Source organism: Vicugna pacos, chromosome 30 (assembly GCF_048564905.1).
Source record: "Vicugna pacos chromosome 30, VicPac4, whole genome shotgun sequence".
Classification (NCBI taxonomy): Eukaryota; Metazoa; Chordata; class Mammalia; order Artiodactyla; family Camelidae; genus Vicugna; species Vicugna pacos.
In genome coordinates, this window is record NC_133016.1 from 12,386,390 (window position 1) to 12,400,621 (window position 14,232).

Here is a 14,232-nt window from a genome sequence, read left to right on the forward strand (position 1 = left end):
CAAACATGAATTTCTTTGTAGTTGCAGGACTTTTCTGGGGGTTGATAAATTTCATCACCCAGAAGACAGAGAAAGTGTATTAAAAATAATTGTAGAGGAGATATCGGGGATAACTTTTAGAGATCTTTAGGTGGAACCTCACTGCAGACGCCTCTGTTTGCTTAGTTTCAGCTTTCCCCACCCCACCCCCACCCCATGCGATCTTCCAGCTTGTACGTGGAAGTGGGTGGAAGTGGTGGGAGCACATATATTTGCTTTTTGGAAAATAACAGGCTCATAGTTTTGGCTACAGCAAGGGATGGCCAGAGTCCCAAAATATAGCCCACAATGTCTGAAACTGCAAAGATAGTTCTGAAATTTGCCTACTTGAACATCCTTCTTCAAGATCTTCCTTGAAATTCGGTTATTCCTGTCATCTCACTGATTACCCTGCACAGTCTTTGAGCTCCTGGACAGATTGGAGGAGTGATCACCCTAGACTCCAGCCCTCCAGTTGATCTGCTCCAGGGTTTCTTCACTTCGGCATTCTTCAGATTTGGGGCCAGATATTTCTTTGTTGTGGGGGCTGTCCTGGGCATTGTAAGATATTTAGCAGCACCTCTGGCCTCTAACGGACGCTAGTAGCACCCCTCAGGGTGACAACCAAAATGTCTGCAGACATAGCAAATATCCCCTGGGTCAGGGATAAGCACTGTCACTTGAGGATGTGACCTGACCCAGCTTCTCATTCTCTTTAACACCCTCCCCGCCTGGAGCTCCTCGGCTCACCCTTGAACATCTCCAGGGCTGGAGAACTCCCTCCTTCTCATGTTTGGAGAACGCTGATGTTGGGAAACTCTTCCTTATAGAGAACATATGTTTCTCCCTAGCTTCCCCCCATCATGTGGGTCACATGGTCGTCTTCTGCCCTGCTGGACCTTCTGACACTCTCTCCTGTTTACAGACCTCATTGTGCCAGCCCCGACTCCTCTCTTCAGTAGACATTCCCTGTGCTGTCAGCACTTCTTCAGATGCAATGGTTGCCCCTCCTCTCCTCATCCTGACTGATCTGAACATCCTTCAGGGCAACTGAGTCCCCTTGAAAGCTGAGAAAGCAAGAGACATGGGTGCTGAGCACTGGTCAAGGGAGCTGGTGAGCAAGGGGCACTATTTTCCAGAACCTTCCACAGGTATATGCCTATATCACTTGTCCTTCCAATGAAGTGAAAACCACTGTACAAGCAGCTGCCTGGTCCAGGTCCACCCTACCTGGAAGGCTGGGAGACTTCAGGTGTTGTCCTCACCCCTCAGAGAGTTGAGCACCAGCGGAGGCAGGAGGCCTGGGGCAGAGTCAGGGATGGCGCAGAGGGTGGGGCAGATCCAAGCCTGAGCAATCCTGGTTCTTTCTTCTGAGGACCTATCCCCAGAGGCTGTGCTCCTCATCCTTCCTCTCCCCTGGGACATTTGTAAGGACAAGAATTAAAAAAGACCGTGAAGATGAAATCCTCTGAGAGACTCTATGTGAAGAGTCACTGCACAGATGTGCAGTGTGGTTATCTCCCCACCCACACCCCAGCCAGCTTCTCCGGGCCATAGTCTCTCAACTCTGGCCAGGCAAAGTCATAAGGAAAATATTATTCAGGAAAATCTCTGAAATTCCATTAGTTTAATCTGATTTGACTCATCGAATAAACATACATCTATCTCTCTTGTGCTCCTTCGAGATGGCGCCTAACACCGTGGCACCCAGGTACTCAGACCAACAGATTACATTACCGTGGAAACAAGGGTGTCTGGTGGGTCAAGTGCACACACGGAGCCTCCCAGTGCCGCCCCCTGGGAACATGGGGAAAGGGGTGGATCCTGACGGTAGAGCAGTGTCATGGGCCAGGAGTGGGGTCTCTTGAAGCCCACTTACAACAGTGATGAGGGGAACAGGTCAGCTCAAACGAATTACCTGGAAGTTGTCTTTTCTAGAATTTCATAGAAACGGCATCTTCACTAGGTCATCTTTTGCACCGGTGTCTTTCATTTAGCAGAATGCTTTTGAGATCCAGACACATCGTTGCGTGTATCAGATGTTTGTTCTTTTCTACAAATAAGCAGTACTCCACTGTGTGGCTAGCTCTCAGTTTGTTTCCTCTTCCACCAGCTGATGGATGCTTGAATCGTTTCCAATTTTTGGGTTTCTGTTTTGTTTTGTTTTGTGTTTTGTCTGCTTGTGTTTTGGCTACAATGAATAAAGGTGCTGTGAACACTCGTATCTTTGAGTAGAGACATGTGTAAACATTTCTCTTGAGTAAATACCAGGGAGTGGAGTTTCTTGGTTGTACAGAATTACATGTTTAACTTTCTGAAAAGCTGCCCAGCATCCCCTCCTGATACAAAAGCCAATTCTCCCTGTTTGAACGATGCATCAAGTTATTCCTTTAAGTTTGGAAAGCCTCTAATTCTGACTTTTACTGGCCAAAAATGCCAGTGGATCTTTACCCTGGTGAACATTCAAACTCCTCCATGATGCTGACCCCTGCAAAGGGAGAGCTTTCCAGAACCCGTTCCTACAGACTTGGGATTTGGATTCCTTTGGAAATGCTCTACTGGAAGCCAACAATGGGAAGAGGCACCCCTTAGCTCCCTGCTGGCTCCCACTTCAGCCAGAACCTGGCAGCTGCTCAGATCAAGACACTGCTGGAATCAGGTCGCTTGGTTGAAGGGAAGAGAGAAGGCAGAAAGGGGCTGTTGCAGATACAGTTAGCCCCTTACCCAATGGCTGTTTCAACTCAGTCATAAGAATCCTGCGTCCTGCTTTTCCAGTCTCTCCCCAGGCAGGAGTGCTCATCTGTCCCATTTTGGCCAAGGGGACCTTAGAGGAAGTCTGGCGGCTTCTGGGAAGCTTTTGTCTTCCTAGGAAAAGGACAGAGGTGGGTGACACCACCCCTCCACCTCCTTCCTGTGTTGGCAACAGGCACTGCATCCAGCTCTAGCACCATTTTGCCACCATGAGAGAAAGGCCAAGAAATACACAGAGATGTCAGCCCTGGCAATTGCTGAAATGGGAAATCATTGCTAGCATCCACCTCTGTCTCTTTTTACACGTTACAAATAAACCCTGCTTTGTTTAAGCCACCGTTGGTAAAGATATCCTTACAACCAAATAAATCCCTAACCAACAGAGGGAGGTTCCGAAAAAGGACGTGGGCGCTTATTCAAGACAAATGTCATGTTTCTTCAACGTGAGCCAACAAACCGAATTTGCCTACAAATAGAATTCACCACTTCTCTCAAATTTGCCAGGAATCTTCTAAGTTTTCTCACAGATTCCCCCTGCTTCAGTTTTTTCCCCCGAGGAATATGGGCTGTTTATCCCTTCTCTGCCACTTCCTGCCTCACTTTGGGCAAAACATTTCACCTCTCTGTGGCTCAGTTTCTCGTTTGTAAAATGTTGATAATAATATCTTGTTGTTGAAAGGATTTTTTTTAAGGTTAAAGGGGAAAAAAACACTGAAACATTGTAAGTGATTTTAATATTATTCTATGTTATCAGGGAAAAAGAAATCTTTTGGGTTACACTGATCTTTATCTTCCTCTTGTGTATTTTGTCAAGAATGCTCTGGTCTTCAATATACAAGTATGTGTTTAAGTAACAAATTAACATTCAGCTGCCTTTATTATAGATCTGTTTTTAGGTCAGATAAAGTTGTTATAGCAAGGCTGGGCTACCTGTAGGAACTCAGTAGGTGATGATGATGACGGTGGTGGTGCTGGTAGAATGATAGTTTGTAAAGCACTGAATCACCTTGTAGCCATCACCAGGGTACCAACTTCACCAGAATCCCACTTCCCTGCAGCAAAACTCTCTACCCCTGCACTAGGGTTGCAGGTGCAGCAGCTGTGTGTCCGGCACTTCTCACTTCCTCTGCTGCGAAATCTCCTTAAGACACAATATGCTACGTTATTAAGCCCGCCTTCTAAGGTGTGTTTGAGGAATAGCAAGTTTCCCTTTAGTTTATCCACCACCATACCGCCCTCTCCCTTGTCTGTGCTATCTGATTACTCAGACTGTCAAGTGTAATCAAACCTAACCATGTCATACTTTCCCTCGTCTCATTAAATTCCATCTTATTTAGTTCTGACCAAGATGCTCAAATGTCCGGGTCTTTGGTAATCTTAACTTTAATTTATCTTCTGCATTTGCCATTTCTCACTCATTTTGCATTATCCACAAATTTAATCTAGGTTGAATTTACTTTTCCCTCCAGGTTGTTAATAAGCACTGTCTATTGGATAATACAGTTTCCTGTACCGAGCCCTGTGGGATCCTTGATTCTTATTCACATTCAGATCTAATTTAAGATGCCACTAATTATTACTTGTACTGGCCGTTTGTCAGCAAAACTCAAAACTATGTTACCGTCAAATCTCCCAGACCTTACTTCTTTAATTGATCTATGAATTGCTTGGGTCAGAGATTTCACATCAAATAAATGTTTAAATGATTTCCACTGAATTCCCCTGTGGGGTTTCAAGTCCATAATTGTGTTCAAAAATGGCTGGGCCGGTATTAGGGAGAATAATTTGAGGCTTTTGAATCTGCCTGGCTTGTTCATTAGATTCTCTTCCACCATGTGCGGACAGATCAATTTTCTTATTAAATTTCTTAAATTCTTACCTGGAATGGCAGGCAGACCACAAGAATATTCATTTCCTGAGTCATCATGTTGATGAATATTCCTCTGCTTCCGGAGTTTGGAAACTTCCCAGATCCCAAGTTTCTGGTTCTCTCCACAGGATGTGCTTTGAGCACCCCCTGAAAGCCTGAAATGTCCCCCACTTCTGTTTAAGCACTGGAGTTTAAGTATTCCTTACCTAATTAGTAGTTAATCATTACATGATCTATTATCTTCTAATCCAATGGTTCTTGATCTTGGCCAATGTTGTCACCCCTACCCCTGTTCCCGCCGCCTGCCACCAAATCCCTCTGCCCCAGGATATTTGGCAATGCCTAGAGACATTTTGGTTGTCACAACTCAGAGGTGGGTGCCAAGGGCAGTGCTACTGATATTGAGTGGGTAGAAGCCAGGAATGCAGCTAATCACCTTACAGTGCACAAGACAGTCTCCACAACAGAGGACTGTCCAGCCCCAAATGTCAATAATGCTGAGGTTGAGAAACCGCGTATAATTTAAGCTATTCTCAAAGCTGTCCCCTCCTCCCCCATCGCCACCACTCAAGAAAGAGGGAGTGGTTAACCTAGTTGAAGAGTAAAGAGACCTGTTCCCCCTGGCTGGTCACTTACCTCTCTTGACCGCATTAAAGTTTGGGTGAGGGTGGTGATTGAATTAGAGACAGCGTATTTCTAAATCCCATTTCGGTTCTCTCCTTCCCTCCCTCCCTCCCTCCCTTCTTCCCAGACACCTTTCTTCCTTCCTTCGACAAGTATTTACTGGCAGCCAATCACGTGCCAAGCACTTTCATGCTGACGTTTGATGCTGACATGAAATCCCTACCCACAGGGAGCTGGTGTTCTAGCTGGGGACCAAGGAATCACCAGAGAAGCCGGTGGCAGAGATGGGATGACTCCCAGGCCTCATGGAATCCAAAGCTGGTCCTGGAACATTCCTGGGGGGTCGTCTCCCTCAGTAGGCGGATTTTAGGCCTTACCTCAAATTGTGATGTAAAAGCACTTCTCTACTACAGACATTTTAGGCATTGACCAAAAGAGAAATTACCTTTTTTGGGGGGAAGGAGAGGGTGACACAGAGAAGTCCCTAAAATTGTTGTCAGCTAAGGTTCAGAGATTGCCTCAAAATCCCACGTTTTCCCAGACCCTCTTACACACGGGCCCCTGACCCACTAGGAAGCCTGTCTGGACTAGTAACCCCCTGTCTTGAGGTTATGGGGAAACTGGGTCCTTTTCCATGATCCCTCTCAGGACCTGGGACCTCCACGCCACCCTGTGCTCCCTACCCACTGCTGGTCCCCTCCATTCACACTCTTCCGGCAGCTGGTCCAGAAATCAGGCCTCTCTCACAAATCTCAAACCCGAACCTCCTTTTCATCTGCACCCGTTTCCTGGATGCCAAATGCGTGCGTGTGTGTGTGTGTGTGTGTGATTCCACGTTTAATTGTTATTCCTGTAGTTCCCAACATACCAGCACAATCGCACTGCCCGCCTCACTCCCTCATGGCCGCCTGCCTTATTTCTACCTTTGCCGGGATGGTTCTCAGCGGGCAGGCTGCCCTGACAGCCCCGCCTCCTTGGCAACCATAGAACCTTAGGGTTTTCCCCGGGTCCCCACAGCAACCTGTGAGAAGCAGAGCACAGGAACCCAGCAGGAGCTCAGTAAACACCTCCTGTCAGCGTGATGGACCACCGGCCCAGGGAAAGGCGGATCTCTGTTTGCTGCTGGCTGCAGGAACATAAAACTTTCACACACACAGCCCTGAAGTCCAAAGAGAAGCAGGGAAAAGCCAGCAGAAAACAGATCTATTTATTCCATTTAACTGGCTAAACACACAATCGGTTGTCATTCTGTCCCCAGGACACAGCGCAGGCCGGGCCCATCAGTCTCTGCTCGGAACTTTTTTGTGGCTGCATCTGTGCGGACCCTCCTCTGGCCGGCATCTTCAGAGGGGCCGTTTCTGGGTAAGGATCACCAGCCTTGCAGCTGAATAACTTCCATTTCTCTCCCGTCTATAAACACCATCTGTTTGGGAGACAGTGCTAAGAAATTAGAGAAAAGCAAGCTGTGTGGGGGGTGGGGGTGGGGGTCTCCTTCAGTTGAGAGCAAGCTCCAAAGGCAGGCAGCTACGATGGGATCTTTCCGAGCAGCCTGAATCCCACCAATGAGGCAAAGGTGGGGGAAAGCAATGGCACTGAGTAACCTCCGCCGTGACCTTGAGCATGATCTGTAATAAATTAGGAGACTGATTTTATGTCAGGAGGAGGCGTCTCATTTCTCCCAAACCCATCACCTTCCCACTCTGTGTAAAGAGAATGTATCTCCATGGGGGTTGGTACCCACGCTGCTCCTCCCACAACACACCCACGGTTTTCCCAGTCGTGGTGCAGTGGTGGCATCTGAGCATACATTGATTTCCCTTCCCTGCAACCATATTTCTTCAGGACACTATGCTTGGAACTCACACCCTCGGGTTCAGATCTCAGCGGGACACTATGCTTGGAACTCACACCCTCGGGTTCAGATCTCAGCGGGGTGCTTTCCCCAGTGTCATCAACAACCCCATCACGAGAGCAAACAGAGGCTTGTCAAGAGTGTGGGTTTCCTAGTTCTAACAGGAGTAGCTACCACATTGGACGACAGAGTGATATTCTGAAATACTGGCCCAGGCTGGGGCCTGGGGTTGAGTCCATTGGGATGGAGGCAAAAGGAGTTTCACAAGGACAATGTAAACTCAACTGCACAAAGAGAAGCTGGGATGTTACAGCAGTTCTTGTAAAACAGAAGAAATTGGGGGGGGGGCACTTACTAACAGAATCCACATAAGGCAATAGTGTCATATGGCTGGTAAAGGAGCCAAGGCCATTTTAGGCTGTATATGAACAATGATGATACTTAAGTCCAGATTAACTAGGGTGGATCAGTTCTTAATGATGGTGAGATTCTGCATTATGGACCAGCCTCTTGGTGCAACAAGAAAGACTGCTTTTGAATGTGAATTTGGGTTTGCATCCCAATTCTTTCACTTAAGGTTTGATTGATTTCTGTCACTGAGCCTCAGTTTCCTAATCTGTAGAATGTGAATTCTAAGGCCTTTCTTGCATATTTAAAGGGTTGGAAAGAGGATCAAATAAGCTAAAATATCACAAAGTACTATTCAAAGTCATTATGTCATGTCCAGTTCTCAGTAGCAGATTCCAGGGTCAAGGTCTGAGCACACAAGAAGCAGGAGAAGGCAGGGTGGGATGAGGGGTCCCCGGAGGACCACCTGTCTCACAAACAGCATGGAGAAGCAGAAAGTCCTTAGGCCTAGTCAAAGTTGCCTAGCTCTGCTGCTTTATTAACCTTAGGCTAAGTGACTCAAATTCCCTGAGCCTCAGTTTCCCTATCTGAGACGTGGGTAATCACAGGGAATTCGAAGATTATCAAACTCTGTATCTAAGGCACTTGGCGTATGATTGCTAGTCCCTTTCTGAAAGGATTGAGGATGTGTTACCAGGAGCAGAGGAGTCTCAAGAGGGACCAGATTGTTGTTTTAAAACATCTGAAGGGTTGTCATTTGGAAGTGAGTAAACTTTGTATGTGTTGCTCTAGAAGCTAAAAGTAGTGGGTGAGAGTCGCAGGGACTTCTGTTCAATAGGAGCTGAGCCTTTTCCGTGTTGTTCCAACAGAACATCCTGCTCTGTGACATTGTAAAAGGCCTCCCTGCCGTGGAAAAGAGGACAAACAGGAGTTCCCTTTCCACCTCCAAATTCTGTGATCCATAACATTATGTTCCTTTAATTCCCTCATACATGTTTTCACACAGAGAGACAAAACCCATAAAAGCATCCCTTAGAAGTGTGACAGCTACTTCAGCGTACATTTGGCTTTAGCAAATAAACTCCCTTAGCTCTACTTACCAGAGAATTACTGGGGCAATTTAGGGACATTCTTCTGCCACATTCTTTGTAGCAAGAATAGCAACTTTGATGTCTTTGCAGAAAAGCAAGAGCGCAGACAGGTCACGTAAAGTGCCAATGGCCAAAATGAGCCTCTGCCACTGAGAATTCAGAGTATACTTAATCTTGGCAAAATCATGATCTAGGCAAAAGCATTTTGCAGACCTCTCATCCCCAGTATTTTAATTTACTTTTTCAATCATATAGAAAAGTACAGAATATGTATTATATATAAATATTGTAATTGTATATTATATTAATATAAATGCTGTATTGTTTATATTACTTAATATATTTATATTATATATACTATATTTCATATAATAACATATTGTATCTAATATATACTTCATGTATACACTAGGCAGATTTAACAAATCCTCATTTGTGTCCTATTTGCTTTAGATCTTTAAAAAGCTTCTCTAATGCTTGTTTTCTATTTCATTAGTTTTTCTCTTGATTTTATCATAGTCTTCATTCTTGAATTTTCTCTGCCGTCCTTTAAGAATCTTCAATTTAAAAATTCCTGTATCTTTCATCATTTTTATTTTCTTAATGCAAATACAAAGCTATAGGTTCCCCTCCAACTATCACAACGTGTGGTTCTGTTATTGCGATCCAATTCTAATCATCCTGTTTCCAACATGATGAATTATCTTCAACCCATAAGCTCCTTAGGAGCACATGCTTTGGTTTCCAAGTATGTTAAAATTTTTAATTGATTTTTATTTAATTGCTTTTAATAATAGACACTTGTATGAACACTGTGTCCTTATACATGCTCCTTTTCTTAAAGCTTCATGCTTTCTTTAAGGAATATACATTATCGATGTTTGCTGGAAGCAGACCTCTATATCTGTATTTCTTATAAGAAATTTTTTTTATCCCTTTGAACAAATCTCCTATAGATAATCTAATTGCTATTTACTTGATCTGGCACATTCAAATACAGATGTATTAAAAACCTTCCACGGTTAATCTTGCTTTAGTTAACTTCTGATTCTTTCAGCGTTTATATATTTCAGGGTTTTATGTCAGGAGCATACAAAATTATGCTTATTGTATCTTGTGATTTTTTTTTAGCATGATGCAATGTCTTTCTTTATCTTCAGTAACATTTAAAAAATTAAATTATATTATATTTGCCATTAACATTGTAAAAGCTTCATTCAATTAATGTATGCCTTGAATATCACTTCCCAGACTTTTCTTTTTAACCTTTCCCTGTCCTAGAAGCCTTCTGGATTTGGTTTGTTGCTATTGTTCATTTGGTCTAATCCAATTTGATGGTCTCTGTCCTTTAATTGGTAGGTTGATTCAATTTATATTTATTGTGATTACTGCTCATACATTCGAACTTACTTCTACTGTCTGGTTCCTCTTTGTCAGTTTTTACTTTTCTTCTCTTTCTTCTTGTCTGCCTTCTGTTGGACTAATACAATTTTCTATGATCTTTTTGTTTTCTTCTTTTTTGCCTGATGCTTTTGATGGCATTTCTATTCTTTTAGCACTAACCTTATTTTTATCTGTATCTCTCATGCCCTCCAGAACAAGGCAACAACTGGAGTACACTTGCCTATCAAATCTCTGCTTCTACCCACCTCATTCATTTATCCATTCAACAGACACTGACCACCTCCCGTGTGACAGGCACCGCTCTAAGGGTTGGAGTTACAGCAAAGGCAACTACTGTCTCTTGGGGCACTGACATGGTAGTAGGAAACCAATATACTCAGGCCTCTTTCTCATGGTTATTGTCCAGAACTCCATCTTAAAAAATAATAATAAAATGCACAAAAACTTGCTTATTTGTTTTTCTTCTTCTATAATCAATAATTGATTAAATTAACCAGTTTACTTCCGCGTCTGCTGTTGTTTCTTGATTCCATTTGTTTTTCTCTGGATTCATTCTTCTTTTTGCTAAGTGGCTCTTCTGAGAGGCTTGGTGGGTAGTGAGCTCCCTTGGTCTTTGTATTTCTACAAAGGACATCCATTTGTCCCCACTCTTGTATGATAATAAAGCTGAGTAGAACTCCAGGCTAACAGGTATTTTCCCAGCACTTTGACGACTCTGCCCGTTAGCTGCTAGCATTGACCGTTGCTGATGAGAAGTGGGCTTTCGACCTAAACGTTCCTATATAGGTAATAAGTCGTTTCTCTGCGATAGGGCCGAAGGCTTTCTGTTTATCATTAATGTTCTTCAGTTTCACAAAGATATGTCTATGTATGGGTCGAATTTTATTTCTTCTTTCTCAGAGAATCTTTAATGTGTGGACTCATAGTGTTATTCAATTCTGGAATACTCTTCTTTTTACCTATACGGTCTTCAAATAATGCTTCTCTGGAATTTACACTTTCACACTTTCTTGGCTCTTTATTGGTGTGTGTTAGAGTCTCTCCTGCCTTCCATGTCTGTCTGGTCTGTCTTTCTCAGTCTGTTTCTCTGGCCTTCACCCTAGTATATTATATAGTATTATCTTCATTTACTCTTTGCCTGTATTTAGTCTAGAATTTATCCTATTCATTGAATTTTTAAATTATAATCATCTTTTCTTTTTCAGATTTCTAACTGCTTATTTCTCATACCCTCCCGTTCTTCACTTATTTTTGCCCGGTTATTGCTTCATCATATTTTGTTGATGTCTGTGGATGATTTTTCTTCATTGGCCTTTAAAGATCCTAAACATAACTCATTTTAAAATCCTTTTCATTGTGTTATATGATTTTAATTTCAAATTGAATGAATTAATTACATTGACCTTCCTGATATTGATTTTTCTGCCGAGAGTTCAAGTTTCAAAGTTTGTTTTCTAGGCTCCTGCTTCATGGCAAGTTTCTGTCTCTGGGCTCCCCTGGCTCCCACCCTCCATATCCCCAGAGCCCACAGTTCAGAACCAGGTCCTGGAAAAACCTCAGGGATATTTCAGAATCAGGGAGCAGCCTAGCGCAGTCCTCTTAAAAGGATGCATCTCTGTCCTCCCACCTTTCTCCCTGGACACGCAGCGATGAGAAGACAGAAACTTTGCCAGCTGTTGGGGTAGCTTTTTCCAGCTTTTTGTTTTTCACGTGGGGGAAGCCCCGCCCTAGCTCTGCTTTTGGGCAGAGACCCAGTCTCCATTTCCCTACCATACGGCACTCCTTACCCCTGTGGCTCCCCAGGAACTGCACCCCAGACCAGCACTGTCTACTTATGGCCAACAGCCCCACAGACGCCGAGGTGCTGGTAACAAGGCGAAGGTCTTCACAGCGCGAACTTTCAGTGTCTCCAAAGTCAAACCCTTTTCCCGTTTTAGTGGACTCTCCCCAGACGCCCAGATGGCATCAGCAACTCCAAACAGCACTGCGTTACAGCTCTTTCCTTCCCTCCAACAAAACCCGCCCTTCTCAGATCTCTCTCTCCTGGATCCCTGATCATCTCCTCTGTGCGAAAGTTAACCGGACTTCCCTAATTCCACCCACACTGCAGCTGTGAAAAATTATATGTGAGGGAAGAAGTAGGCTCAAGTGTGATTTTGTATCTAGTGGTCTCTGGTCCCAAGATGAAGGAAACCATTCTTAAGGACCAACTCCAGGTGCAGGAAAAGGTTTGCATCCACCATAGATAACCTGGAAGCCTTGGGTTGGCGAGCAACAGATAGTAACTTCAGTATATTCTTGGCCACCCATATTTTTCCCATCAAACTTTTAATAAGCACAAAATATATTGATTTGAGTTTCATCTCCCTTCATTTTTCTTCTTTTGCATACATCAGCCAGAAGCAGGCGGCAGGAAAATTCAAATGTTTGGACCATTTACAGGCTGGCTAATCAGTTCCTAAATGTGCGACTTGTCTTTTCACAGAATTTTTAAATGGTGATGGAGCCCATGTTTCTGGAGGAAAATAATACGAGGAAATCAGAAGTGTAATATACTGACCTATCATAGTCAAAGAATTCTGAACCAGCCAACTGAAATCTAGCACAGTTTTGCAGATTCCAAGGGACAATGCAAACAACTTTCATGCAGATTTTAAATATGGTTTCACATCTACAATTTACTGCTATGCTCTGGCTTTTTAATACTTTTTGATTAATGTTCCTTTTTTTTTTCCCTGGTACAGGAACTTCACTCGTCATTCTTAATATTTCTGCTTTACTTGGAACTGTCAGTAGTCATTTCCTTGTGGTAGAGATGCAAATAGCCTCAGCCTTCCTCTGAGGATGGCCAGGTCCTGCCTGATCCCTTTGCCAGGGAACAAGACTGCATGAAGACCCACTGGGAGTTCGGCAAGACACTGAAAGCTCAGCAGCTAAGAGAGGCAGTGTTTTGGAAGAAATAAACTCAAAGAAATCCTTTAAGTTGTAGCTATCATGAAGATGTTTACAGCATGGGCCCTGCTGAATATTTCCCCTTAAATGACACCACTGTGTCCTGACGCTGTTGCTTTGGAAACATTGAGCAGAATATTTGAGCATATTATTTTATCCACATTCATCCAGCAAGTGTATTTATTGAGCACTCATTCTCAGCTCCAGACTTTTACGACCATTGCTTCCTATGACCTCTCTTCCCTTAAGGAAACAGGGTAGGAATTGGCCCATGGAGGAGGGGCAGGAGAGAGCAGGTGATTCACGTACAATCAGGTCAGTGTGAGCGCAGATGGCAGCCTTAAACGGACAGTCACAGAGGGCATGGGCAGGAGGGGGGCTATCCTTCCATGTTGCTTTGAGGTCAAGGTAGCTTTTCCGGAAATGAGGTCACAGCTTTGTTACCTGACCAGGAGAAGGACACACCTCACCTGGGCTCTAGTCTTAGTGTAGCATCAAGCCCTCACCTTGTCTGAGGCAAATCAGTCTAGTCACCTCCTACCCCAAGTAAGGATCTCAGGCTCCCTCATTCCTGGTACCTCAGGTTACTATGAAGACATCTAACCCAGTTGGTCCAAATATAAACCCCCAAAACTGCCAAGAAAGGGGCAGAGGGAGGTAGCATCCTACAGCCTTGCTGCTCCAAGTGGGTCCCCCGACCGGCAGCATCAGCACCACGTGGAGCTCGTTAGAAACGCAGACTCTCAGGCCCCACCCCAGGCCTCCTGAATCAGAATCTGTATTCTGACAAGATCCCCAGGCGATTCCTGTGCCCAGTGAAGGTTTGAGAAGCTCGGACTTAGGGGCATCTGTACAGGTGGGGAAGAAAGTGCCAACCTCTCCCCCATCCCCAGCTTTCCCGCACACCTTCCCTAGCACCCTTGTCAGATACTGTATTGCTTTAGGCAGGGAGGGATTTGGTGAGATTGCCCCAAGGAGGAGGTGGGTGAGGAGGCAGCTCTCTGGGAAAGGCATCTGGGAAAGGCCAGGAGGGTAGGTCAGGTTCTACACACACTGAAGCTGAGAGGGCGGGACCTCTTGCCCTAGAGACATCCTCTGCAGGAGGAATTCCTGACCTGCTAAATGGACACCCTTGTCCCACGCGCGGTGAGAAAGCTGCTCTCAAGCCCGCCAGGCCCGGCTGCCCATTGGAATCACCTGGCAGCTTTAAAACTGCAAAAAATCCAGTCCCACCTGCAAGCACTCTCTTTAAAATGGTAGGGGATGGGGCCTGGAGACCCTGATTATTCAAAGAACCCATGAGATTCCAATGAGTGGTCAGG

General features: G+C 44.6%; 2 long non-coding RNA genes across 2 annotated transcripts; one reads left to right on the forward strand and one right to left on the reverse strand.

The window, feature by feature from the left end:
* Window positions 1–3,627: 3,627 nt before the first annotated feature.
* Window positions 3,628–5,504, reverse strand: LOC140690447 (uncharacterized). The gene is made up of 3 exons (XR_012065716.1): window positions 5,395–5,504; window positions 4,649–4,794; window positions 3,628–3,910 (listed from the first exon to the last, which is right to left on the reverse strand). It is a non-coding gene; the product is annotated as an uncharacterized lncRNA (long non-coding RNA).
* Window positions 5,505–6,307: 803 nt separating this feature from the next.
* On the forward strand, window positions 6,308–12,940 carry LOC140690426 (uncharacterized). The gene is made up of 2 exons (XR_012065698.1): window positions 6,308–6,625; window positions 12,703–12,940. It is a non-coding gene; the product is annotated as an uncharacterized lncRNA (long non-coding RNA).
* The last annotated feature ends 1,292 nt before the right edge of the window (window positions 12,941–14,232 follow it).